General features: G+C 36.7%; 1 long non-coding RNA gene across 1 annotated transcript; it reads left to right on the top strand.

Annotated features, from left to right (window-relative positions):
• The first annotated feature begins 9,255 nt into the window (after window positions 1–9,255).
• On the top strand, window positions 9,256–10,341 carry LOC149400976 (uncharacterized). Its single transcript, XR_016296830.1, has 3 exons — window positions 9,256–9,549; window positions 9,648–9,790; window positions 9,872–10,341. It is a non-coding gene; the product is annotated as an uncharacterized LOC149400976 (long non-coding RNA).
• The last annotated feature ends 14,800 nt before the right edge of the window (window positions 10,342–25,141 follow it).

The following is a 25,141-nucleotide window of genomic DNA, read 5'->3' as shown; positions in this document are numbered from 1 at the left end:
GGAGAATCGGCCAAGGCAACCAAGAAGGGAAACAAAAGAGGAAACTAATCCCTTGTGGATTGAATGAGGTGGGCGCCTATGTTGATAGGAATGAGTAATAAAAGATTCCTCATAAAGGCTTGGAAAATAAGAGGAAACTACTTCTTTCCAAGGTCAACCCCTCTCCTATAAATAGGACCCTCATTCCCTTCATTTTATTCATTCCACACAAGTTAGAGATTGAGAGACTCTCTCTCTAGACATTGTGGCCGAAACTCCTCTCTCTCTCTCTCTAGTTTATTTTCGATTTTTCTTGTTTTGGCACCTAGGTCCTCACTCGACCTAGTGTTTAGCTCTGCGACTTCAAGACTCGTTCTTAAGTCGTAGTGTTTAAAAGTGCCCACTCACTAATTCATTTATTTCGAGTGATTTAGTGATAGAAACTTTCGTGGTTGCTCGAGGTGCCGAGGAAAGGAAGAGAGACGTGCTGCAAGGGGAGATGAGCGTTGCAACTTTCTAAGAGCTTCTCAAAGATCAAGCTTCAAGAAAGGTTAGTAAACTTCTTAGCTCATATTAGTTTTTAATTACATGTACTTGCACTTGTCTAGGTTAGTAAAAAACCGTTTTTACTTGTAAAAGAAAATTTTTAAAATTCCGCCGCTTCCCGAAGCGTTAATTATTTTCTCAAACCCTAGATCGATTCCAACAAGAGTAACAACCATAGACATGGAAAAATATCAGATTAATAGTGAAGAAATCTTACCCGAAAGGTTGAAGGTCGGGAGGTCCGGATAACAGACGAAGGAGCTGGGAGCACAGTCCGAATAGGCGGATCAAGCCGAGAACGTGCCGAGAGTAAAATTTAGAAGAAAATGTGGAATGAATCCAAAAACTCGGAAAAAGCCTTATATAAAGACCGCATGAACGGCTCAGATAAAGCGTGTCCAAGAAGCCACTCGAATCTGGTCGTCAAAGCGAAGCGAGGCAACGATTCAAAACGACCAAACCGAACGACGTCGTACGACGCCTCGTACAAAAAGAAGAACGTAGGGTTTGTACTCGGAACACACAAAGACAAGCAAAGATGAACGCGACCTCTTAGTTCGCCGAAATAGTTCCTTACCATTTTTGCTTAAAATACTAAGTAATTGGAGGGATGCTGTTACTGGATAATTTGGCCAAACACCGAGCATAGTAGTCGGTATCCCGAGCAGCATGCAAAATCCAGCACCGAACTCAGGTAAAATAGACCTAAGAGTTAACCATTGAAAAGGAACGATCCGTTCATAAGATAAGAACGAAACCTACCGATCAGAACTTCGGAGAGAAGAGAAGACCGTAGGTCAAAGACTAGTCAAACAAAAAAGAAAACATGTTTCAAATTCCTAAAACGCACACCTCAACAGTTCCAAAATCAAACAAAGAGTAATAACCGTCCACCTCTGCGAGAGGAAAGCGGCAGTTACCCAAAAACCATCTAGAACGTGGGATTGATCACCCCACGTTCACTAGAATAACCGTCAGAGCCCACGACCACGTGATAAAGGAAACAACCCCAGACGAGTATAAATAGGAACTTACAAAGATCCTCAAGGGACAGAGACTTTTAAGTGCTTTTCTCATTTTCTTCTATTTAGAACCTCTTGTATACACTGCTCTCTTGTATTAGATTCGTCGATATAAAGAGAAAGTCTTGCCTAAATCATATCAGTACTCGGAGTCCTCGTACTCGGAGACTGTGTATTTTCGTAAGATATTGTTGTACTAGTTTTACAGGTCAACACAAACAATCTTGAAAATCTATTAAGGCAGCAGAGGGATGACGTCACAGACAATGTTGTAACAAGATGTGTGACAAGATGTTCTAATTGTATAGATGAACAAATAAATAATGTGTAAAATAGAGACAAAAGAAATGTTAATTTAATTTAGTGTAGTGTCATCTACATCTGAAATGCTACATCAGAGAAGTGAAAAGAAATTAATTAATCAGTAAGTAGTCAATAGTACATGTCCGTAACAGATTTATAACCGTTTTATTATTAATGTCCGTGAATTCCAATTCAAGTTCCCTCTTAATCTAAGAGTCTTTTACTTCAACTCAAACACTTAACCAAATGTTTGTTATTGTCATTACAGAGGTTGTGAAATAGTACTCAGGGATGAAAATACGTACAATCTTAATTTGTCACTCACATATGACCGGAAATAACTAGACAGAGATACACGCACACACTCACCAGTGCTGGCTTAACATATATCAAGGCCTAAAGTGAAGTTTTAAAATAAGGCCTATTTTAATGTAATTTTTTCTAACACAATTTAAATTTTATATACAATGATAGATAATAATGATACTATCAAGTAATATCATATGTCTTCAACAATATTTTTTTTCTACACTGGTAAGCAAGATTTTTTAAGACTAATTAAGGAAGAAAGCACCTGATTTTTTTTGGCATGGCTCGATGCATTTTGTAGACACACAAATAAATATATTAATATATGTATATAGATAAGCAATTCCTCAAAAAAAAAATAATAATAATTGGACAATGGTACTGATTAATGATTGAAAATAGGTGTATTAAAAAATAGGTACGTCGTATATTTTTGGTTTAATATTTTGTCACGTAAGAAGAAGCCTCAAGCATTTATCATTATTATTATTAATGAAATTTTGAAAATAGGCCTGAATCTAAAAATAATGGGTCTTCTTATCAAGTAGGCCTAAGTTATGATTTTTTATGAAATTGTAATAGCAAGACTTGAGTAAAAAAAAATATTGGCTTATTTGAGAAGTGGGCCTAAATCAAAAGCTTTATCACCCTCAATGGTGAGCCGAGCCTGACACTCACAAACTGCTTTATACACGTAAACATGTGTACACGTTCGAAAACCTAAAACAATGCGTAAATAAGAACCATTAAGGATAGGGTCTCTCTTTTATAATGTTTGCTCAGCTGAATGCATTTAGGACTCTTTAACCAAAATTCGTACAATATATTTTAGTGCACACATTGCGCGAGGACAATGTTCAATAAATCTGAAAATTTCTCAAAAGATCGAATCAAATTTTATTTCGTGAAATCTAATCGCATTGGCCAAAATGTCACAGTAAGCGTTAAAATATGTTGAGAAATATTTTTTTTCCAAATTTCGCCGGTAAAAATAAACCAATAATACACATAAGAACATTGAATAATTAAACTTGATTTTGGGTTATAGTATTTGGGCCTAATTATTTCTAATTATAATTTGGGCCTTTAGTATTTTGGGCCTAGTTAAGTAGTCTTATTATCTAGAATATTCTTGATATGTCTAGAGAGCTTAGAGAGAACAAATTCTAGAATAATCTTGAAATATCTAGGATAGTAATTAATTAGGAGAATTCTCTAGAAAATGTTGTATCTAGAGAATTCCATAGACTAGTATAAATAGGGATGTAATCCTACACTTTTGTATCAAGCCAAATAAAAAGTTCTCCTTTCTACAAAGAAATTTCCTACCTCTCTAGTTTTTACCCAAACCTCCAAATTTCTAAACCTCTTCCCTAAACACCCAAAATATCTAAACACTTTCTCCACCAACCCAAAACTTCCTTCCAACAAAGTGGTATCAGAGCTACAAGATCCTCCTAAAGATGGCAAATACTGGTGTTCCCTTCCAAGTCCCTATGCTCACAAAGAGCAACTACGACAACTGGAGTCTTAGAATGGTGGCTCTCCTTGGTGCACACGACGTGTGGGAGATAGTTGAGAAAGGCCACGCCGACCCGGAGAACGAAGGTAGTCTATCGCAAACTCAAAAGGATAGTTTGAGAGACTCAAGGAAGAGAGACAAGAAGGCTCTCTGTCTAATCTACCAAGGGTTAGATGAAGACACGTTTGAGAAGATCTCGGGAGCAAAGTCGGCCAAAGAAGCTTGGGAGAAGCTTCGAACCTCTTACAAGGGAGCGGATCAAGTCAAGAAGGTACGTCTTCAAACTTTAAGAGGAGAGTTTGAAGCCTTGCACATGAGAGAAGGTGAACTCGTCTCCGATTATTTCTCGAGAGTCTTGACGGTTACCAATAACCTCAAAAGAAACGGCGAGAAGATAGATGACGTGAGAATCATGGAGAAGGTTCTTAGATCCATGGATTCGAAGTTCGAGCATATCGTCACTGTCATCGAAGAGACGAAAGACTTGGAGGCCATGACAATGGAGCAACTCATCGGGTCGCTTCAAGCTTATGAAGAAAAGAAAAAGAAGAAGGAAGATATCGTGGAGCAAGCACTCAAGACACGAGTCGATTCAACAAATGAAGATCGCGGTGGAAGCCAACAAAGAAGAGGTGGCGGTCAAGGACGAGCACGTGGACGAGGTTGGAGGCCCAATGACGACAACAACAACCAAAGAGGAGAAAGCTCATCCAGAGGTCGTGGGAGAGGAGCCACAAAACCAAGGTATAACAAGTCACAGATCAAATGCTACAACTGTGAGAAGTTTGGGCATTATGCTTCCGAATGTAGAGCTCCGCGCAACAACAGAGTTGAAGAGAAGGCCAACTACGTTGAAGAAAGAACTCAAGAACACGCGACGTTACTATTGGCTCACAAGGACAACGAAAGGGGAGGAGATACACAATGGTACCTTGATAGTGGTGCGAGCAACCATATGTGCGGGCGGAAAAGCATGTTCGTAGAGCTTGACGAATCGGTGAAGGGGAACGTTGCTTTCGGAGATGAATCAAAGGTGGCGGTGAAAGGTAAAGGAAACATTCTCATTCGATTAAAGAATGGCGATCATCAATTCATTTCCAATGTCTACTACGTGCCAAGCATGAAGAGCAACATCTTGAGCCTAGGACAACTCTTAGAGAAAGGTTATGATATTCGATTGAAAGATAGTAACCTTTCTATAAGAGACAATACGAACAAATTCATTGCTAAGGCGCCAATGACAAGAAACAGGATGTTCATCCTCAACATTCAAAATGACGTCGCACAATGTCTCAAGATGTGCTACAAGGAGGAGTCGTGGCTTTGGCATCTTCGATTTGGGCACCTCAACTTTGGAGGATTGGAGCTGCTCTCCAAGAAGGAAATGGTCAAAGGATTGCCCTCCATCAGCCACCCAGATCAAGTCTGTGAAGGATGTCTACTCGGAAAGTAATTCAAAATGAGCTTTCCAAAGGAGTCGAGCTCAAGAGCTCAGAAGCCGTTGGAACTCATACACACAGATGTGTGCGGTCCGATCAAGCCAAGATCACTTGGTAAGAGTAACTACTTCCTTCTCTTTATTGATGATTATTCAAGAAAAACATGGGTATACTTCTTGAAGGAGAAATCCGAAGTGTTTGAGAACTTCAAAAAGTTCAAAGCCCATGTTGAGAAGGAAAGTGGCCTTGTGATCAAAGCCATGAGATCCGACTGAGGAGGAGAGTTCACTTCAAACGAGTTCCAGAAGTATTGCGAAGACAATGGTATTCGGCGACAGCTAACGGTGCCAAGAACCCCCCAACAAAACGGAGTGGCGGAGAGGAAGTATAGAACAATCCTTGAGATGGCGAGGAGCATGCTCAAGAGCAAGAGACTACCAAAGGAGTTATGGGCGGAAGCAGTAGCATGCGCGGTTTATCTATCAAACCGATCCCCGACGAGAAGCGTACTGGGAAAAACTCCACAAGAAGCATGGAGTGGAAGAAAGCCCAGAATTTCTCATCTCAGAGTCTTTGGAAGCATAGCTCACGCTCATGTACCAGACGAGAAGCGAAGCAAACTAGATGACAAGAGCGAGAAGTACATCTTCATCGGCTACGACACCAACTCCAAAGGCTACAAGCTCTACAATCCAGATACGGGGAAGACAATCATCAGCCGAAATGTCGTCTTCGATGAAGAAAGAGAATGGGATTGGAGATCGAGCAATGAAAATCTTAACTTCTTTCCACAATTTGAAGAAGATGATGTGGAGCAGCCAGAGCAACCAAGAGAAGATGCGGCTACCCCACCGACTTCACCAACTCCGAGTTCTCAAGAAGGCGAAAGTTCAAGTGAAAGGACTCCCCACTTTAGAAGCTTGCAAGAGTTATACGAGGTAACAGAAAATCAAGACAACCTTACCCTCTTTTGTCTATTTGCGGACTGCGAGCCTATGAACTTTCAAGAAGCCTTAGAAAAGAAGACTTGGAGAAACGCCATGGATGAAGAGATCAAGGCAATAAAGAAGAATGATACCTGGGAGTTAGCCTCACTTCCAAAAGGGCACAAGGCGAACGGTGTGAAGTGGGTCTACAAGGCAAAGAAGAATTCCAAAGGAGAAGTTGAAAGATACAAGGCGAGATTGGTGGCGAAAGGATACAGCCAAAGAGCCGGCATCGACTATGACGAGGTATTTGCTCCTGTTGCTCGATTAGAGACTGTTAGACTAATCATATCTCTAGCAGCTCAAAACAAATGGAGGATACATCAGATGGATGTCAAATCGGCATTCTTAAATGGAGTTCTTGAAGAAGAAGTCTACATTGAGCAACCACAAGGCTATGAAGTTAAAGGAGAAGAAGACAAAGTCTTGAGGCTGAAGAAGGCGCTCTATGGGCTGAAGCAAGCCCCAAGAGCTTGGAATGCTCGAATCGATAAGTACTTCAGAGGAAGAGGCTTCATCAAGCGTCCATACGAGCATGCACTTTGTATCAAAATTCAAAACGATGATATATTGATTGTATGCTTGTATGTAGACGACTTGATCTTCACAGGGAGCAATCCAAGCATGTTCGAGGAATTCAAGAAAGAGATGACGAAGGAGTTTGAGATGACTGACATTGGATTCATGTCTTACTACCTCGGCATTGAAGTAAAACAAGAAGACCACGGAATCCTAATCAGTCAAGAAGGCTATGCCAAAGAAGTGCTCAAGAAGTTCAAGATGGATGACTCAAACCCAGTCAGCACGCCAATGGAATGTGGAATCAAGTTGTCAAACCACGAGGAAGGAGAAAAAGTGGATCCAACACTCTTCAAGAGTTTGGTTGGAAGCCTGCGATACTTGACGTGTACAAGGCCTGACATCTTGTATGCAGTCGGAGTCATCAGTCGACACATGGAGCATCCAACTACCACTCATTTGAAGGCGGCAAAGAGGATTCTTCGCTATATCAAAGCGATAGCGACTGGGGTGGAGACATAGACGATCGAAAAAGCACAAGTGGCTTCGTGTTCTACATTGGAGACACAGCCTTCACGTGGATGTCGAAGAAACAACCGATTGTCACTCTTTCTACTTGCGAGGCGGAGTACGTAGCTGCCACTTCATGTGTCTGTCACGCAATTTGGCTACGAAACTTATTGAAGGAGTTGAGTTTGCCACAAGAGGAGCCGACTAAGATCTTCGTGGACAACAAGTCAGCAATAGCCTTGGCGAAGAACCCAGTCTTCCATGATCGGAGTAAGCACATTGACACACGCTATCACTACATTAGAGAGTGTGTTACCCAAAAAGAGGTGCAATTGGAGTACGTGAAGACCCATGACCAAGTAGCCGATATCTTCACCAAGCCCCTCAAGCGCGAAGACTTTGTCAAGTTAAGAACTTTACTTGGAGTAGCAAAATCAAGTTTAAGAGCGGGTGTTGAATAATTAAACTTGATTTTGGGTTATAGTATTTGGGCCTAATTATTTCTAATTGTAATTTGGGCCTTTAGTATTTTGGGCCTAGTTAAGTAGTCTTATTATCTAGAATATTCTCGATATGTCTAGAGAGCTTAGAGAGAACAAATTCTAGAATAATCTTGAAATATCTAGGATAGTAATTAATTAGGAGAATTCTCTAGAAAATGTTGTATCTAGAGAATTCCATAGACTAGTATAAATAGGGATGTAATCCTACACTTTTGTATCAAGCCAAATAAAAAGTTCTCATTTCTACAAAGAAATTTCCTACCTCTCTAGTTTTTACCCAAACCTCCAAATTTCTAAACCTCTTCCCTAAACACCCAAAATATCTAAACACTTTCTCCACCAACCCAAAACTTCCTTCCAACAAGAACATATCTAAAATTTACAATCAAAGAAAGAAAAGACAATAAAAAAATAAAATAAAAAACTACAGAAAACCGACGGTAGTAGGATTTCCGATCGGCACTCACGGACTAAAACTCCTGGCAGCATAATTAAGTCCACTGAATTACATCCGCCTCCTAGCTCTGCAAGACCTCCTGGCAACTCTGTCGAGGCTTCCACCAAAGGCCCCAATCCCGCAAAGTTCATCTCTAGCGGGCATCGATCTAATTGTCTAAATGGATTTTAAAGAAATTAATACATACACGTTTTTTATATGGGTTTGTATAGATATATTGATCATCTTTTTATTATGTTGGAGCGATCATGAATTCATGTTTGTCTTATATAAACACTCTGTCATAGTTAATAAGTTGAAGATAAGAACTAGTAGCCTACTAGTTTCTATGGTGTATATATGTATCTACATGGACGAAGCCCAACTAGTCCAGGGTACGTTATAGACCCCATTAAAAAAAATGGCTACTTTTGCAATATTTTATAAAATTTTGTATTTTTTATCTTAAAAATTTATAAATTAGTCCCTCATTGAAATTTGTTTGCATATTAATTCTCTAATTTAAATTCTTAACTTCGTCTTTGTGTATCTATATCGAATGTTTTGATCAGGAAATCTGGTCAATTGACATATCACAACAAAATAATATTCCGATGCAGACATGGGAGTATCTAGTCCACCCAATATGCATATAGACGACAAGAGTCCAATGATTGATTGCCCCATTAGTTAAAAAAACTGTATACCATAAATAAAAAATGGTACCATTCTTGTTCTCGTATTAGTAATTTGCAAAGCAACGCACGCAAGTAATATGCTTGACAAGATGTCAAACACACACTATAAAGTGACCTTGTATTTGACTTGCCTTGTAACGTAAGGTTCCAAGCGCGACACGTAGAACCACGCTCTCGGCGTCAGCTCGGCACATATCCCTTGCTTATCTCCACACTCTCAACGTGGCTCACTTGTGTGAAAAGTAAGCTACCCTAGCTAGTCAGCTATACCCTACACAAAAAAAGCAGGGTTATTACTTCATAATTTATCTTCTATTGCTACCAAGTCTCTCTCTCTCTACCCAAAAATATGACTCCAGTTTCAAAGAAAGACGTAGCATTGCGGTTTGATAAATAAAATGAAGTACTGCCAAAAATGGTGGTTTTGAATGGAATCTTAACTCTCTCTCTCTCTCGTGCATTGAAGGAGATGATGAAGACGATGACAATGATGATGGTGGCTATGATTACGCTCCAGCAGCTTGAAATATCTTATTCGTATATACTCAACGTTCCAAATGATCACTACAACTAACGCCGTTAATGATCATGACTATTAGTATAGAGTATTATCCGAAAATTCAAAAATTCGGAGATCCGAAGATCCGAATAACACAAACAAGACGACAAGGACAAACCCGACGAACGCGAGAAGCACGAAGAGGATTTATTGATAAGACGAAAACAGCGAAAGGAACTTCAAAAAACTCAATCAACATGCGCTCATAAAGTTGATAGGTGCGTTAATCACGCGGAAACTCATAGTTTTCCGACTAAATCCGAGCTTGTTCTCGAGTATTTGTGATGTTTTTTGTGTGTTTTTGAGAGACTTATAGGTTTTAGAGGCCAATGAGGTATAAAGGAGGTTAGTAGAGCATCAGGTGAAGTAACGGAGCAATTTTGAGAAGATTCGAAGACTTTTCGCCAAGTTAGAGCAAAGAAGAAATACAGCGTCCTCTTGTGAACAATTCTGAGAGTTGTAAGTAAAGATTTTGGATGATCCAATTTCATTATTAGATAGAGCTCTCTCTTAGCTTTTCAACGCATATTTATTTGCAAGAATCAGACATCGGAGCTAGGAGTTATGGCAGTTACAAAAACGGTGCGCGCGGAAAGAAAAAGTGCGCGGCGCGACCCAAGGACCTCGCGCCGCGAGGTTTCGAAAATCGCCGAAATCGATCTCTGAGCATGAGGTGCGGATAGCGTGGTCCGCCGGGAAGTCACCCTCGCGGCGCGACCCTCTAACCACGCGCCGTGAGGTCCGCCGAGACAAAAAAAGAGGAAACGCGGATTTGGAGTCGATCTGAGCCGTTGGATCACTTTTAATTACCCAGTCTGCTCCGAAAATTAAGAGAAACCCAAGGATTTCAACCTAGGCCTATAAATACACCTCTCAATCTCTTGTTTAGGGAGCTTAGCACTTTTTTTATTGTTTTCACTTAGTGTTTGGGAGAGATAGAGAAAAAGATGAGAGTTGTTCTTCATCAATTCGCGCCAATTACAGTTTTATTCTTCTCCTTTACTCTTGAACTCCCGTATTTTAATTTACAATTGAGTTTTTAATTATGGTTTCTTCTTCTTCCTATTCTCTTTTTGTTTTCTCGCTACGCCATGAACTAATTCCATTAAGGACTATGGCGTAGCGGGTTTATGATTTGGTTATGGATATGATTTAATATATTGAAGTTCAATTTCCATTCTCTACTGCTTTGCTTAATTCAAATCCGTTTTAATGCTTGATCGAGATTAGCTACCTTGTTCATGATTCTATACTTCAACTTGATTCTTGAGAAATATTAGGTTGTTAGTGTTTTGGTTTGAATTACTATGATGCATGCCTAGGCTAGAGATAGTTAGGTTGCCATAGAATCGTGTGAATACTCTTGATATGAATGCATGCCATTGTTAGGGATTGAGATCGAGAGAAGATTTTCCTAATTTTGACATAGGTTGTTAGATGCTCGAGAGAGATTTAGCAGTATCGTTCTGTGAGTATGATTAGCAAATAGTAGTGAGTTGATTATTGCTTGTGCATCAAATTCGTGTATCCAAACCGTTGAATAAACCCGTGAAGCCTTGGTCCTTAGCCTCTCTTTCTGCTTACAACTGTTATTTGAGTGTTTTGTTATTTATTTGCGTTAGAACTTGTCAATAATTTGTGACATCTTTCCATCTTCTCTTTAGTTCAATTCGTGCTAGTTGATTTGTTTGCTAATTAAGTTTTTTTCCTCGTGGGATCGACACTCGTACTTAATTCACTATATTACTTGAGCGACACGTGTACTTACGCGCGTAAAAATCGCAACAAAAGTTCGACTCTAAATCGAAACACGAACGATTTTTAGTGCTAATATAAAAACGCGATTAATAATTATCACTCCAACAAACCTAATCTTAGGATTGTAACATACTTCTTGAAAAAGAGCTACGCGTACTGAATATTCACCATAAAGAATATCGACATACACACATGTTTTTTGTATTTTCCTCAAATAGAGAATGTCGTCATATGGATAGAGACTATACACATGTGTATAATATATTGACAGATTTATTTAGGAATAAACTAAGCGTAGGTACACTATTTACACCATAAAGAAATGTCGACATAAAGACTGCGCATAATTTTCCAATACTTTCACAATATGCCAGACATCTATATGATTCTCAAAAATACTTTACTGTAATTCTCAATAAACGAATGCGACTTAACCATACACCCAAGGGACGACCAATTGATAACGTCTCTTCCTCTTTTTGGGGACAAAAGGAAATATATTCTCTATAAGATCATTTAGCACAACACATATATTATACGGCCATTTCCACGTGGGATTCCTAGGTGGCAGATCCACGCAGGACTAGGCTCTCGGCGTCGAGTCTAACACAATCCTCCTGCATGTCTCCACACACTCTCCATGTGACTTACTTACGCGCTGAAACTCATGCCCTAGCTAGCTCTTCCACTTCCTCTAATTCATCTATATAACTCAGCTCAAACTCACTGATATTCCTCAAACCTACAAAACAACACATTCTCTGATATATATCATCACAAATACATAAACCCAGCCTTAATTTAATTGCCAAGCTTGCTCTTTATATTTTCTGCCTGTTTATTGATCTCTAGCCATCTCAAATTTTAGTCCGGAAAATGACTCCAGTTACAGAGAAAAATGGCTCACTATCCTCTGTGAGTAAGAAGTATTTGTTTGAGGCTAAAGTTGAAACTGAAATCACTCAGTTTCAAGTTGTAGAAGGAGACGATGACGACGACGATGACGACACTTATGACTATGCGCCGGCCGCATGAATTTCGTTATAAAAACTTATATTCTGTATTTATTATTATGCTCTAATTATTGTTGTTTGTCGGTGGTTCAATAATATTGTTATGGAATGTACCTACATACGTACTGTATTATGCGTAGGAAAACTACGGTTTTGTATCTCTTGATGGCATTGGCCAATACCATCTATCGTTACCAGATATATTCCAAGCATTATATTAATCGAGTTTTCGTTATAACCACTCAGATACTATGATCCTATATATATATATATGCTTATTTGTCTTCAATAGTTGAGATATTTAGTTTCTGATGTCACTTTCCAAAACTAAAGGTATAATCATTCTTTAAAAATAATATATTAACTATCACAAACATGGTTAACATTCGTTTAGTAATGATATTATGACAATTATTAGAAGAACCAAAAAGAAAGGCAAAATGTAAGAGAGTATCCGTTATTTTATTTATAGATGAAATCTACTCTTACTACAAGTCCTTGACATATAGTGAGCATTTTTTTCTTCTGCTCCTTACATTCAAAAGAAAAGATGGAGGGCTGTTATATAACAAGGCTATAGCATTATCTATGATAGAATCTCAACAATAGATACAAATAAAAAATAATTGAATTGAAAATACAAGTATTTTCTCATTAGATTTCAGTTTGAACGAATACAGAGTATATGTAATACTCGGTATTTTCTCATTAGAGTTGATCATTGTTTCTCAATTTGAGTGCGGTTAAGCCTTCAACACTCAGCTTTGACCATCAAGAGAGGAATTGGCAACTTGGCACAGCTTTGGTTAACACGTATCAACTACTTCAGCAGATGTAGGAATGTGTTGAACTTAAATCTCCTTTGGTGACCATTTTCTCACACGTAAAGAAGAGATACATTTCAAAATGCTTTTTTCTTGCATGCAGAGTTGGATTTGTTGACAAAAGAACACTATTGGATTTGCATGCAGAAATTGTCAAACTAGACAATAGGAGCTCGAGACACTGGCACTTTCAACTCAGAAAGCAGATATTTGACACTGGCAAGCCAACAACTCTTGATAAGCTCATATATGCTACTTCGGTGGTTGACTGTGATAAAAAATAATAATAATAAATAAATAAATAAAAATGACTATATTTCATCCTAAAAATGTAAACTATGAACAAAAAAATAAATGAAATTGTAAATAAATTATAAATTAAGTCTAATTATTTTTTTGGAATGTTTGGTTACATTATTACCCTATTGTCTTAAATCATTCAAATTTTGTCTTTCAGTTAAATTGTATTTTTCTTCAAACTTAGCCTAAATCTGGCATTCGGCACGCATGAAGATGGAAGGAAGTGCTTCCGCATGTGCCAAACTGCCTCACCGAAGGAATAAATTTTGTGTGCCTCGAAAACGGCACAAATATTTCCGACACAACTTGGAAGTGGCAGTGGCAGGCGGCTGACAAATATTTCCATTGGTGTGTTGCAAAAAATATGGACGTTGGGTGAGTCGTACAATGTGTGCAACGGCTGTTTTTATTTTTTAACCCTTTCTTTTATTTTTCGTATAAATATATCTCAATCACAAATCAAACATTCATCTCTCTCAATCTCTCAAATTTTCCACAAATATTTCTCTACAATAATCTCTTGATATATATTATTATAGTTTTAATTAATAAAGATGAAATTAATTTTACATATTAGTACCATCTTTTAAAAATTTTAACATTTTAGTCCTTTTCATTTACTATTTAAATTTGATTTTTTATTTTTTTTAATTACTTAATGAAAATTAACAGAAAATGCGAATTTCTATTAAGCCTAACGAAAATTCCACTTCTGTTAAGCAACGGAAGGTACCAAATTGTCTAGCGAAAGTGTCACTTCCAATAAGCATTTGAAAGATACCTTGTTGGAAGTGGCACTTCCACTTCTTTCCAATAGCCACCATAGTTATAGCCTAAAAAAATCACCATGTGGCGGAAGAAAAGATCGGATCAGGTCATTTTAAAACGGTCATTAGAAGCCTAAAAGAAGAAAATTCCTTCTTTAAAACATCACAAGGTGTGATATACATCTGCATCAATCTATAGTCCAGTTCATTTCAAATGCCAAAAAGTTCATGATACATTAAACATGTGACGATCCGATTTTTCGAACCGTCTTACTAAACTAATTTTATTACTTTAAAAATGTAGAGATTTAAAATAAATAAATAAATAATCATTTCATCGATCTATCTATAAAATCTAGATTTTTAAAAGAAAACAACATTAAAAATTACAATAGACCGTTTAAAGTCTTAAAATCCTTTGAAGGAAATAAGAGAAATACTTTATTCATAATTGAAAATCAAACTAGATGGAACATTTAAAATTACAATAGCGTTTAAAGTCTTAAAATCCTTTGACAGAAATAAGAGAAATACTTTATTCATAATTGAAAATCAAACTAGATGGTTGAAAAACTCAACAGAAATATAATCATAAAAATTCAACTTCAGTTTTGTAAAACTAATTAAAATTGAAAAATATCTTAAGCATAAAAAAATCTCAAGCCGAGTGTTTAAAAAGTTTGCGTAGCAAAGTCTTTTAAATAAACGAGTGAAACCAGAACCCGACATCTTAACCATCAAACGTCGATGATCCACATTCCTCACTTGTTCAAGTGTTGTTTACCTATAACATGGACGGATAAACATAGAATGAGCTAACGCTCAGCGAGAATAACTATAACTCACAAAACTATGAGCAAGGCAATGCATGAACCGACTATTGGTGTTTTAGAACTAAACGGTGACATAGACGTTTCTAATTTATTTCTAACATTTTTTAGATCGGGGTGCCCCTAGAGTAGTCGTACCAATTTCAATGTATACTTTGAAAACGAATTACGGGGTTGCAACCTCCCATAGTTCGCACCATCTCATAAACATATATATTATGAGAAAACTCTTTTTTTGAGCCCGTAGGTCGGCTCGAGAGATTTCTCTTAATATATAACTCATTAGCTCGAGCCGGTACGACTCTCTTACCTATCTTATCACTTGATTATTCGTGTTGCATACAAATATGACATATGACATAAGAATAAATTATAACATGGCCAAAAATAGGAACGTATTATGCAAAAATTCAACTAAACTCGTACATTAGCTCATTTAAGAACTCATATCATAAACACCAAAATTCACTCAATAACACACCAACATACATATAAAAAATATCAGACAAACAATCACATTCCAGATCACACACTCATTATATTTAATTGTGAACGAATCCGTGTTGCAGTGAGATTATTCTCACATTTTAGAGTCGGATTAATATGATCGTTGACCGTGGAAAGGATCGAAAACTCTAACTGATTCGAAACCTAAACGAAAAAACAAATAAAGCTAATCACTAACTACCGGTGATAATTTAACAACCATAAAAGGCTTCTGGAAAAAAATTCCTGAAAAGAGACCAAAATACCCTTAGCCAAAGAGTATTAGAATAAATATATTTTTTCTGGAAAATTTCTTTAAAAAATTTCAAAAGATAGGCAATAAATATTTGAACGTTTTCATCTTTAGTGGTATGACCAAATACGGATTTTAAGACAGCAAAAACTAAAATAAAATCATAATGTGAAAAAAGAAGTTTTATAAACATTCTAAAAACGGTATGCGCACTGGTCTAAAATTAAATCTTTGATATATTTCCGCTGATTAAAAACACAAAAAATTTAAATCATATAACAAATAAAAGTATCTTGTATAAAATTTTCATTATCAAGATAAAATTATTTGCGCACCGATTGTAAATGATTTTTATAATAAAAACCGTTCATCTTAAAATCATGAATTTTAAACACATATAAAAAATTTCAAATATTCGTTTATAAAAAATGCATATTAAAATAATATGCGTAGATAATTAAAAAAAAACGTTTTGTTACTGCCTAGAAGTCTGCTAGAAACAAAATAAGTTTAAATATATTTTTCATAAATAAAACTTACATAACAAAAGTATGATTACTGAAAGAGAGAAAGAATTTGAAAATACGTTGAGAGATGAAAATTATGGTTTGTAACAATAATCCTAAACGCTTCAAATTTATCAAGAGCTAAAGCTTACTCTTTTTTTTTTTAATAGAATAAGGATCGAGAGAGGGGAAGGGCATGAGAGAAAATGAGCGTAAGGGGAAAAGATGTTTCACTTTAATGTCAAAAATTATGATATATCAATTATCTTCTATATATGATTTTCTCTTTTTCTTTCACGCGTTAATTCCCTAAATTCCTACCCTAAAAAAAATATTGGAAAAATACTCTGAGTAACGGCACAAGATGTGATTTGATCCCAATATAAAAAGTTATCAATTATGATCGATTTGAATCCTACATTAAACTCACCTTCAACTTGCTTTTTAATGTTTACGTTGAAAATAATACACATAAATAATGAAATAAAGTTGGTTGCCTTATAGACTCTCCAAGTCATAACTATGTATACATACGTAACTTTATCATATGGTCCTAATTCATAAAAATTAATCAAATGCCGGCGATTTTCTCCAACAATCGCCGAAAATGTCGTTTTCAGGGAGTAAATAGCCGACGAGTTTGTGTAAGTCGTATTTTGTCTTGATGTCGTTGGAATTTCAGCGACAACGACTTGTCGTTTCCATGAAAAACGATCAGGTCTTTTCGTGTGTTTTAAAGAGTGAAGTCATACCATAGTCGTCTATTTTTGCTGAATCTTGGCGACAACGAAGCTTATTGGTGATTTTCGGATTTGTTGTAGAAGACGACCATTTTTGGCCGAAAATATGTGACTTTCAGACAAGATCAGGCTGATTTCCACAAAATATCGGCGGCGATTGAAGAAAATCGGCGAGTTTCAAGAAAAAAAAAAAAGAAAAAAGAAAAAAAAAACTCTTTAAAAATGGGTTTTACAGATGGGTTGAAGAAGAAGAAGAAGAAGAAGAACGTGGAAAATCAATCCTCTGTTATTCCCTTCAGCAACAGCGACTGGCTTGTTTTCATTGTTGTTAGGAATTGGGCTTGTATTTTTTCACCTCTAACTGTTGCCTTTTGCTTTGCCTTTATTTATCGATAAAAGTTTCTTTTGGGTGCATTCTCTGAGAAGAACGAGTCGTTTATGCTATGTTTACTCTGCGTCGATCACATGTTCGATAAAATGGCTCTCTGGAACAAATTTACATACGAATGTTCTCTTTTTTAAACAAATGATGTAGTTCTTTTTGGTTGAGCTCATGGTTTCAGTTTTTTCATTGTTTCATTGGTTAGATTAAATTACCGCAATACATTACTAGGCTAGAGATAGCTAGACTGTTACAGATTCGTATGTATGTTCTCGTTTTTTATGTTATCCGTGATTTTAAGAGTTGAGATCGAGAGATAATATTTCGGTATATGCTTAGGTTGTTAGATGCTCGAAAGAGATTAGCAATATTATTACCGTGCTTAGGTCTACACTAAGAAGGGTGTGTGGACCTGCGGAGAGCGAGAGATCATATGTTAGTTTTAAAATAAGTTGTTTACTTAGTAACATTTATTTAACAAATTTATATTTATATTTCTAACGTGTCCAGGATAGGATGCAAGCGCTCGTCGATGAGCAAAGGCGACATGCCACTAACCAAGGTCTACCAGAAGATTTGGAGGCGTGGGAGAAGTATACCACGCGAGAGGTTCTCGGGGATAGGCTTGATCATCTTCCGAGGGTTGGCTCTATGCTCCCGAGAGGATCGGTTATAAATACGTAGCGAATCGAGGATAGTGAAGCTTCTTCTTCTGCTTCACACAGACTGCCATGAGTATTGGTCTCGATGTCGAGTTTCTTAGGAGAGCTCCTCGGAAACCTTTAATCTGCAAGTATCCCTGGTATGCGGATTCCAGTCTTGCTCCTGACGTAGCGCAGATGGTATCGCAGTTCTCAGCCTCGACTCAGTCAGGACTAGCGCCGCCTCATAGCAGACTCCTACGCAGGCGAGGATGCATTCACTGCAAACATCATCTCAGACGATTCCTGAGCTACCATCAGTGACACGGCCAGCTCAGAAGATTCTTGAACCACCATCAGTGGCACTTCCAGCTAAAAAAGGTACATGGGAAGCAACAACAAAAGGGAGCGGATCGAAGGCAAATGATCAAGAGCACAAAAAGGAACGGGACCATGAGGAGGGCGACCAAGAGGATCCGAGATGTAGATGTGCATCTTATAGAAGCGACTTTATGATATTTTGTATGATTTTGTTATGTATATGTCAAAATATCGTATGACAGACATTTATATTAGTTTATATGAGATATACAACTTTTATATTATCATATTTATTTTAATTATATGTATTTTAAAATTATTTTAATTAATTCATAAAAAAATATATTAAAATAAATATAAATGTATAGACGCGAAAAGGTATAGATGCTACTTGATATCAAAAAATTGTATGTAATTTCTATAGACGCAACTTCTCGCGGCTGTGAAATCCCAAATTTTAAGCTTTCTTAAAAAGCTAAAATTTTGGTGTTCGAGTGATGCTAGTATATATATATATATATATATATATATATATATATATATATATATATATATATATTGTTTTTTTTATAAAGTAGTAGTGAATGATTTTTATTTATATGGTAGATTTTGAAGTTTTGTTTTTTATATGTGCTTTAGAGTGTTTTTGAATTTTAATATACTTTTTGGCATACAAATTATAAGATATTAATAATTTTATTTGTTGAGTTTTATAGGAGATTTAAAGTTATTCAATTGCTTTGTTTATATATATATATATATATATATATATATATATATATATATATATATATATATATATATATTGGTACGTATATATGGTAAGAGATATATACATATATGTTAAGTATATAAGCACATATATACATTTGAGTGAAGTTTTGTAACCTTTATAATAATATTTATGAGTATATATTGTATGTAAAACATAGAATTATATATATACATAATCAGTAATTGTGTGTAATTGTGTGCGGGTGATATATACGTATAGAATATTTTATACACAATTTGAAATTTTACATATCTGTATATATTGGTTGGTTAGCGTTAAGTACGTAATGTGTGTGCACGTGTTTGTATACATAGAGATGTTTTGCGTAGAGAATATCACGTCAACTTTAGTCGGTTAATAATGACCGATTCCTTAGAATTTTTATTGAATAAAATAAAAAAAAAACAACGTAGGTTAAAAAAAAATCCAGTTAGGGTTAAGATATATACAAATCTTCAGTGTTTTTAGATGCATTTCTTTTTCTCCGAGCCGTTGCAGCTCTCTCTCCCTTTCCCCTTTATCCCTTACTCCTTCTCCATATTGTTTTTGGAACTTATTGTTGGAACTTATTTTATTTTTAATAAATAGTTACAAATTGTTTTTGGCCATGGTGACTTTACAAAAAGTGATCAAAATTATGTTTTATACGTACTGTTTTTTTTTATAGAATTTTCTCAGAGTTTTAGTTTTTCACCGAAACCCTAATGGCCAAGGGTATTTTGGTAATTTCACTTTGAAAGTTTTTGAAAATTTCCAGAACCTGAGTTGTCTTTAGAACTTCTTCAACAGTAGCTTAATAATATTTTCCCATCGATTAGGTTCTGAGCCGCTTAGCTTTTCCGAGCCGTCTAGTTTTCCCGAGCCGTCCACGATCAACGATCGTACTTTCCGAAACGAAGGTGAGAATAATCTCACTGCAACATAGATTAGTTCAAAATAAATTTGATGAGTGTTTATTCATGATATGACTTGTTTATAGATTTATATTTTTTAGTATGCGATTTATTATTTGATGAGTGTTTATTCATGATATGACTTGTAACGTAAGATTCAAAGTGAAAAGATAAAGTTAAGCAAGGGAGTCATACCGCCTCGAGCTACGGAGGTATTATGGAGAATTTCTCGGGCCGAGGCTCAAATGGGGAAATTTCTCGGGCCGAGGCCCTAATTAGTTAATTAGCTAGATAGAGCGAAGTGTGGGCATTGCAACCTCGTATCTTCGTCTCTAAAGTGATCACTGAAATAGGTATGACTACCCTAGGGGCACCCCGAGCTAAAAGCTGATAGAATCAAGAAAAGAAAGATCAAGTTACCGAGTAGTTTCAAAATACTAATAAACGGTTCATGTTGTCAATGGTGCCCACAAGAAGAGTTGTAGTCTTTATTTTGAACATTTGATGTAATAAAGTCTCATGAAGACTCTTGCTTGTAATTGCCTATTCATTCATTAATAAAGTTGAAACGTTCGTTCAATCTTCCTTGTCTGAAGCTTTATGATAAAACCATAGTCTTTTAGTCCATAAACAAACTTAACAACTTACGAAGAGACAAATGTAGATTTGCATGAACAAACTCTTCGTAGTTTGCTTAAAACGATATATTCGCAATCTTAGGGTCAAAGGACTATTGACCTCAGTATGATTGTTAGAAGAATCTATGATGTCTGGTTATGAGGCATTGAGAGTTAGGAACTCTATAGTTCTTCTAGGTATCTTCCGAAGGTACTGAATTGACCAGTGCACTTCTAGAGACAAGATAAGAACAAACCATTTAATCTCTTATGTCTCGAAGTCACTATGTATGAATTGCATCATGCTTACCTTAATCCTGAAATGAGACATGCCATTTCACACCTTAGTATTCTCATTTGAGAAAGTCAAAGTTCGGACTCACTATGTGATTCCGAACAAGGCCTATTGGTGAAGTACTAAGTTGTGAGTCTGTCATGAGTAACTTTGTGAAGTTCTCATAGATATGGAATTCATGTACAAGATTGCTGAAATGCAATGTATGTCACCTCATGCTTTGTTCCTTGGAGTGTGAATAAATGAACTGGCCAGTGTCCAAATTGAGTCCTGACTCTTTTGGATGAAACAATGTGACTTGTTAGCTCCTCGTCAATACATTGTTTCTAACTTATTCACAAGCGACAAAGGAGTTGAGGAAATAACAGCTAGAAGGGTAAAATGGTAATTTAGTAAATCCCGACTAGCTGATGACATTCATGAAGGGTAAACATAGATAATATTCAGTGGATCCGCTCATCATAATTAGGTCGAATTCTTGAGTAGAAAATAAATTCATTTGAACCGAGAGATTTTCAGTGTCAGCTCTTTAGTGGAGTCAGTTGGCATTAAGCTAAACTTGGAAAAGGTTTGTGAACTTTTGAGTCCAAGTGTTTAGCTAAAGCTTTGTTCATTTGGGTCCATGAGGTCACTGTCACGAATCACATCGATAGGAATAGTTAAACTGGAAGCTAAGCCAAAACAAGAACGAAAATAGTTAAAAGGGTATTTTTGTCTTTTGAGACAAAGGATGAAATGAATGTCAATAAATTTTTGACAAGGTCATTTTATGACATGTTTCACTCGGCCATGACTTGATCATTGGGCCTTGTGAATTAATTTCGTTTCATGAGAATTTTATTGAAAATTCTTAATGGGCCTTTCTCATGTTGTCATGAACAAATGAAGAAGCTTCTAGAAGCTCCTTCTAGAGAGACTTGGGCGCCTACCCTAATAGAGAAATAGGAGAGTTTATTTTGTGCATAAATGTATTTAGATACTTGCCAAAAGAAAAAGAGGAAACAAATTTGCATAAGGATGCACAAGGGAATCGGCCACATTGAGAGACAAGGCAAGCCTTGAACAAAATAGGAAACAAATCAAGGCTTCTAGAAGCCCTAGCTTGGCCGAGTATCTCAAAGGGAAAAAAGAGGAAATTGCTCATGAATATGTGATATTCTATAGAAGAGGAAACTACCTTATTGAAGGTGAGACCTCTCCTATAAATAGGAGCCTCATTTCCTCACAATTCATTCATCCAAGTTTAAGAGATTTGAGAGACTCTCTCTCTAGAACTTGTGGCCGAAATCCTCTCTCTCTCTCTCTCTAGTTTATTTTCGATTTTTTCTTGTCTTGGCACCTAGGTCCTCACTCGACCTAGTGTTTAGCTCTGCGACTTCGAGACTCGTTCTTAAGTTGTAGTGTTTAAAAGTGTCCACTCACTGATTCCTTCTTTTCGAGTGATTTAGTGATAGAAACTTTCGTGGTTGCTCGAGGTGCCGAGGAAAGAAAGAGAGACGTGCTGCGAGGAGAGACGAGCGTTGCAACTTTCCAAAAGCTTCTACAAGGTTCAAGCTTCAAGAAAGGTTAGTAACTTTAATAGCTCATATTAGTTTTTATTTACATGTACATGCTCTTGTCTAGGTTAGTAAAAACTAGTTTTACTTAAAAAGAAAATTTTTAAAATTCCGCCGCTTAACGAAGCGTTAAACTTTTTCTCAAACCCTAGATCGATTCCAACAAATGGTATCAGAGCTATGGTCAAAGGAATGCATGTGCATGTTTTTAAAATTATGAGCTTGAAAATCGTTTTCGAAAGTTTACTAATTTTGTGACAAGTTAGAATTGTAATCTTAGATTTTTTTTTTAATTTATTGCTCATGCCTTTAAATTAAAAACCATGTTGTTTTTCTATGAGTTTGGGATGATGTTAAAACACATTAGAATCAGTTCTAAAAGTTTTTAATTTTTTATATTGAAAAACGTGTTTTAAAGGTTTGAGAATTTTCGAGTAAATTTTGTGACTAGTTTTTTTTTTTTTTCTTTTTTTTTCTTGCTAGTTTCGTTTATTTACTTGAATCGTTTTATGCATGTTGTTATTTCTTTTATTCTATGTTATTACCCTGCTAATAAAACACAAATAAAAGCTTTAAACAATATCTTAAAACGTTCCGTTACACTCGATTCTTTTTCGCACCTAAAAGGACGAAGCTTTAATTTATTTCTTTTTCTTCGAGCTGGAATGTAAACCCGCATTAAAAGCGGCATAACTCTCTTCTCAGAAATCTAAATTTAATTATTCTTGAATCAAATTAAAGCTCTGTCTGTCCTCTGTCCAATGCCACCGGTTTCGGCTGAAAAGGACATCGGAGCCGCCAGATATGGCGATTTTACTCCGAGGTGCGCGGCTGTCTGAAACTCCAGTTTTTTAGAAATCCGGATTTTCAAACCCCACTACCATGAGTTATAGAACTCTAATGAGAAAATGTTATTGAGCAAAAATGTTTTTCATATGATTATAAACATGATGTGTAAAGATTAAAAGTTTTGATTTTTGAAAGATTAATTGAAATTGAATTTTTACAAAACTAGTTTGAATTTTGAAAAACCGTTTTCACTTTCAAACTTGAAAATATTTTGTCATCCAAATCAAATAAGTTTTCAAAATGTTTTCAAAACTATATCTATATCACATATGTTCAAAATCTATATGCTCTTGAAATTTTGAGTGGGAGGTCTCCTTGTAGACAAGCCGAAAAATAAAAAGATGTGTAATCTCAAACTTTCAAGTGTTCGAGTGAGTTGAAGTTCACGCTTCCCTCACGCACTTTCCCGAAATAGAAAATAGGAAAAGATCGAGTATGTACCTTGTGCCTTTATGCACTAATACTGCTCTGAACATGTCGATCTAGGATTCTCTTCTAGTTGTCCGCTCTGTCGCTCTCTAACTAGGAAATTTGTTTCCGAACTTATAAGAGTCGATGAACCAACTCCAAAAACTAAGTGGGAGGGTTATATTCGTTGTTTGTAACCCGCGATCCCCAACACTAGTGAAAGATGCAATAACGTGGGACTAAGAGCCGCTCTTGCGACCCTCACTTAAATGTGAGTACTCCAAGGCGTTATTGCTTCGATCATTGCTCAATGAGCTACGTCCGAGAGTGATGCAATGATGGCAAGGCCTCCCCTTGGGGGATTGTTTTTCAAAGCTGATCTTTTGGACTAAGTGGTTGGTTGCACACTTAGGCTCAATCCCTAGTATCCTTCCTTAAGGCTCTGCGAAAGGATATGAGTGATCAAACCAATTTACAAGGTGGCTAGTCAAAATAGATGTATTGACATCTTGGCTTAGCATTAATGATGTGTCATTTACTTATAAATGGAGATTTTTTGCGGCCTTCTCTTGAGGGAGTAAATTATCGTTTGGTTTATAACACCTTTGGGTTTTACAAAAGTCTTAATGAAACTTAAATCCTAAACCAAAGACTAATCATAAACTTGTTTCAACTTTTATAGGCAATATGTCTCTCAACCCTCTCTCTACAATTCTTTCCTCAAATAAACTCGAAGTCGACAATTACGTCGACTGGAAACGTAACCTCGACATAGTCCTTACTGTCGACAAGCACAAATGGGTTCTCACCACCCCCTGTCCTCAAACGAATGATGATTCGACGCAAGAGGAGAAAGACGTCCTGGCGGCCTGGCTTCGATCCGATGAGATTGCGAGATGCTACATTTTGGCATCAATGAACAATGTGTTGCAACAACAACATCGTGATTATGAAACTGCCACCGATATTCTCTACAATCTCCATGAGATGTTTGGAGGGCAAGGACGTCAAGCTAGGCAACAAGCGGTCCGACAATTCATGAACTGTCGTATGAAGGCTGGAACTCCCGTTAGAGATCATATGATGCTGATCATTAGCTATCTCAACGAGATGGAGATTCTTGGATCTGAGATTGATGGGGAGACTAAAATAGATATGATCTTGGAAACTCTCCCCGAAACCTTTGATACCTTCAAATTGAATTATTCCATGAACAAGCTAGAGTACACTGTTACCGAGCTCATGAAGGAACTTCAAACCGCTGAGGTACTCACTAAGAAAAAGAGGGCTCAAGGAGAAGTACATGCTACTGCCTCCACCTCTGGATCTAAGAAGAGACCTCGCAACGCCGAGAAGAAGAACCAACCTAAGGTTCAAACGAAGAAGAAGGCGCCAAAGGCTCCGAAGGTGGACAAGTCTAAAGACAAGTGCCACCACTGCAACGAGCCTGGTCACTGGCGTAGGAACTGTCCTGCCTACCTCAAAACCAAAGCAAAAGGTATTGTACTTGTTACTGAAGCCTGTTTAGTAGCTGATAATGTATCATCGTGGATTATTGACTCCGCTGCTACTAACCACATTTGCTGCTCCTTGACT

Source organism: Urtica dioica, chromosome 4 (genome assembly GCF_054948205.1).
Source record: "Urtica dioica subsp. dioica isolate 48M chromosome 4, U.dioica_male_clone48M_v1_H2, whole genome shotgun sequence".
Classification (NCBI taxonomy): domain Eukaryota; kingdom Viridiplantae; phylum Streptophyta; class Magnoliopsida; order Rosales; family Urticaceae; genus Urtica; species Urtica dioica.
Note: the sequence above shows the minus strand (reverse complement) of the source record. Positions and strands in the feature narration are given on the sequence as shown.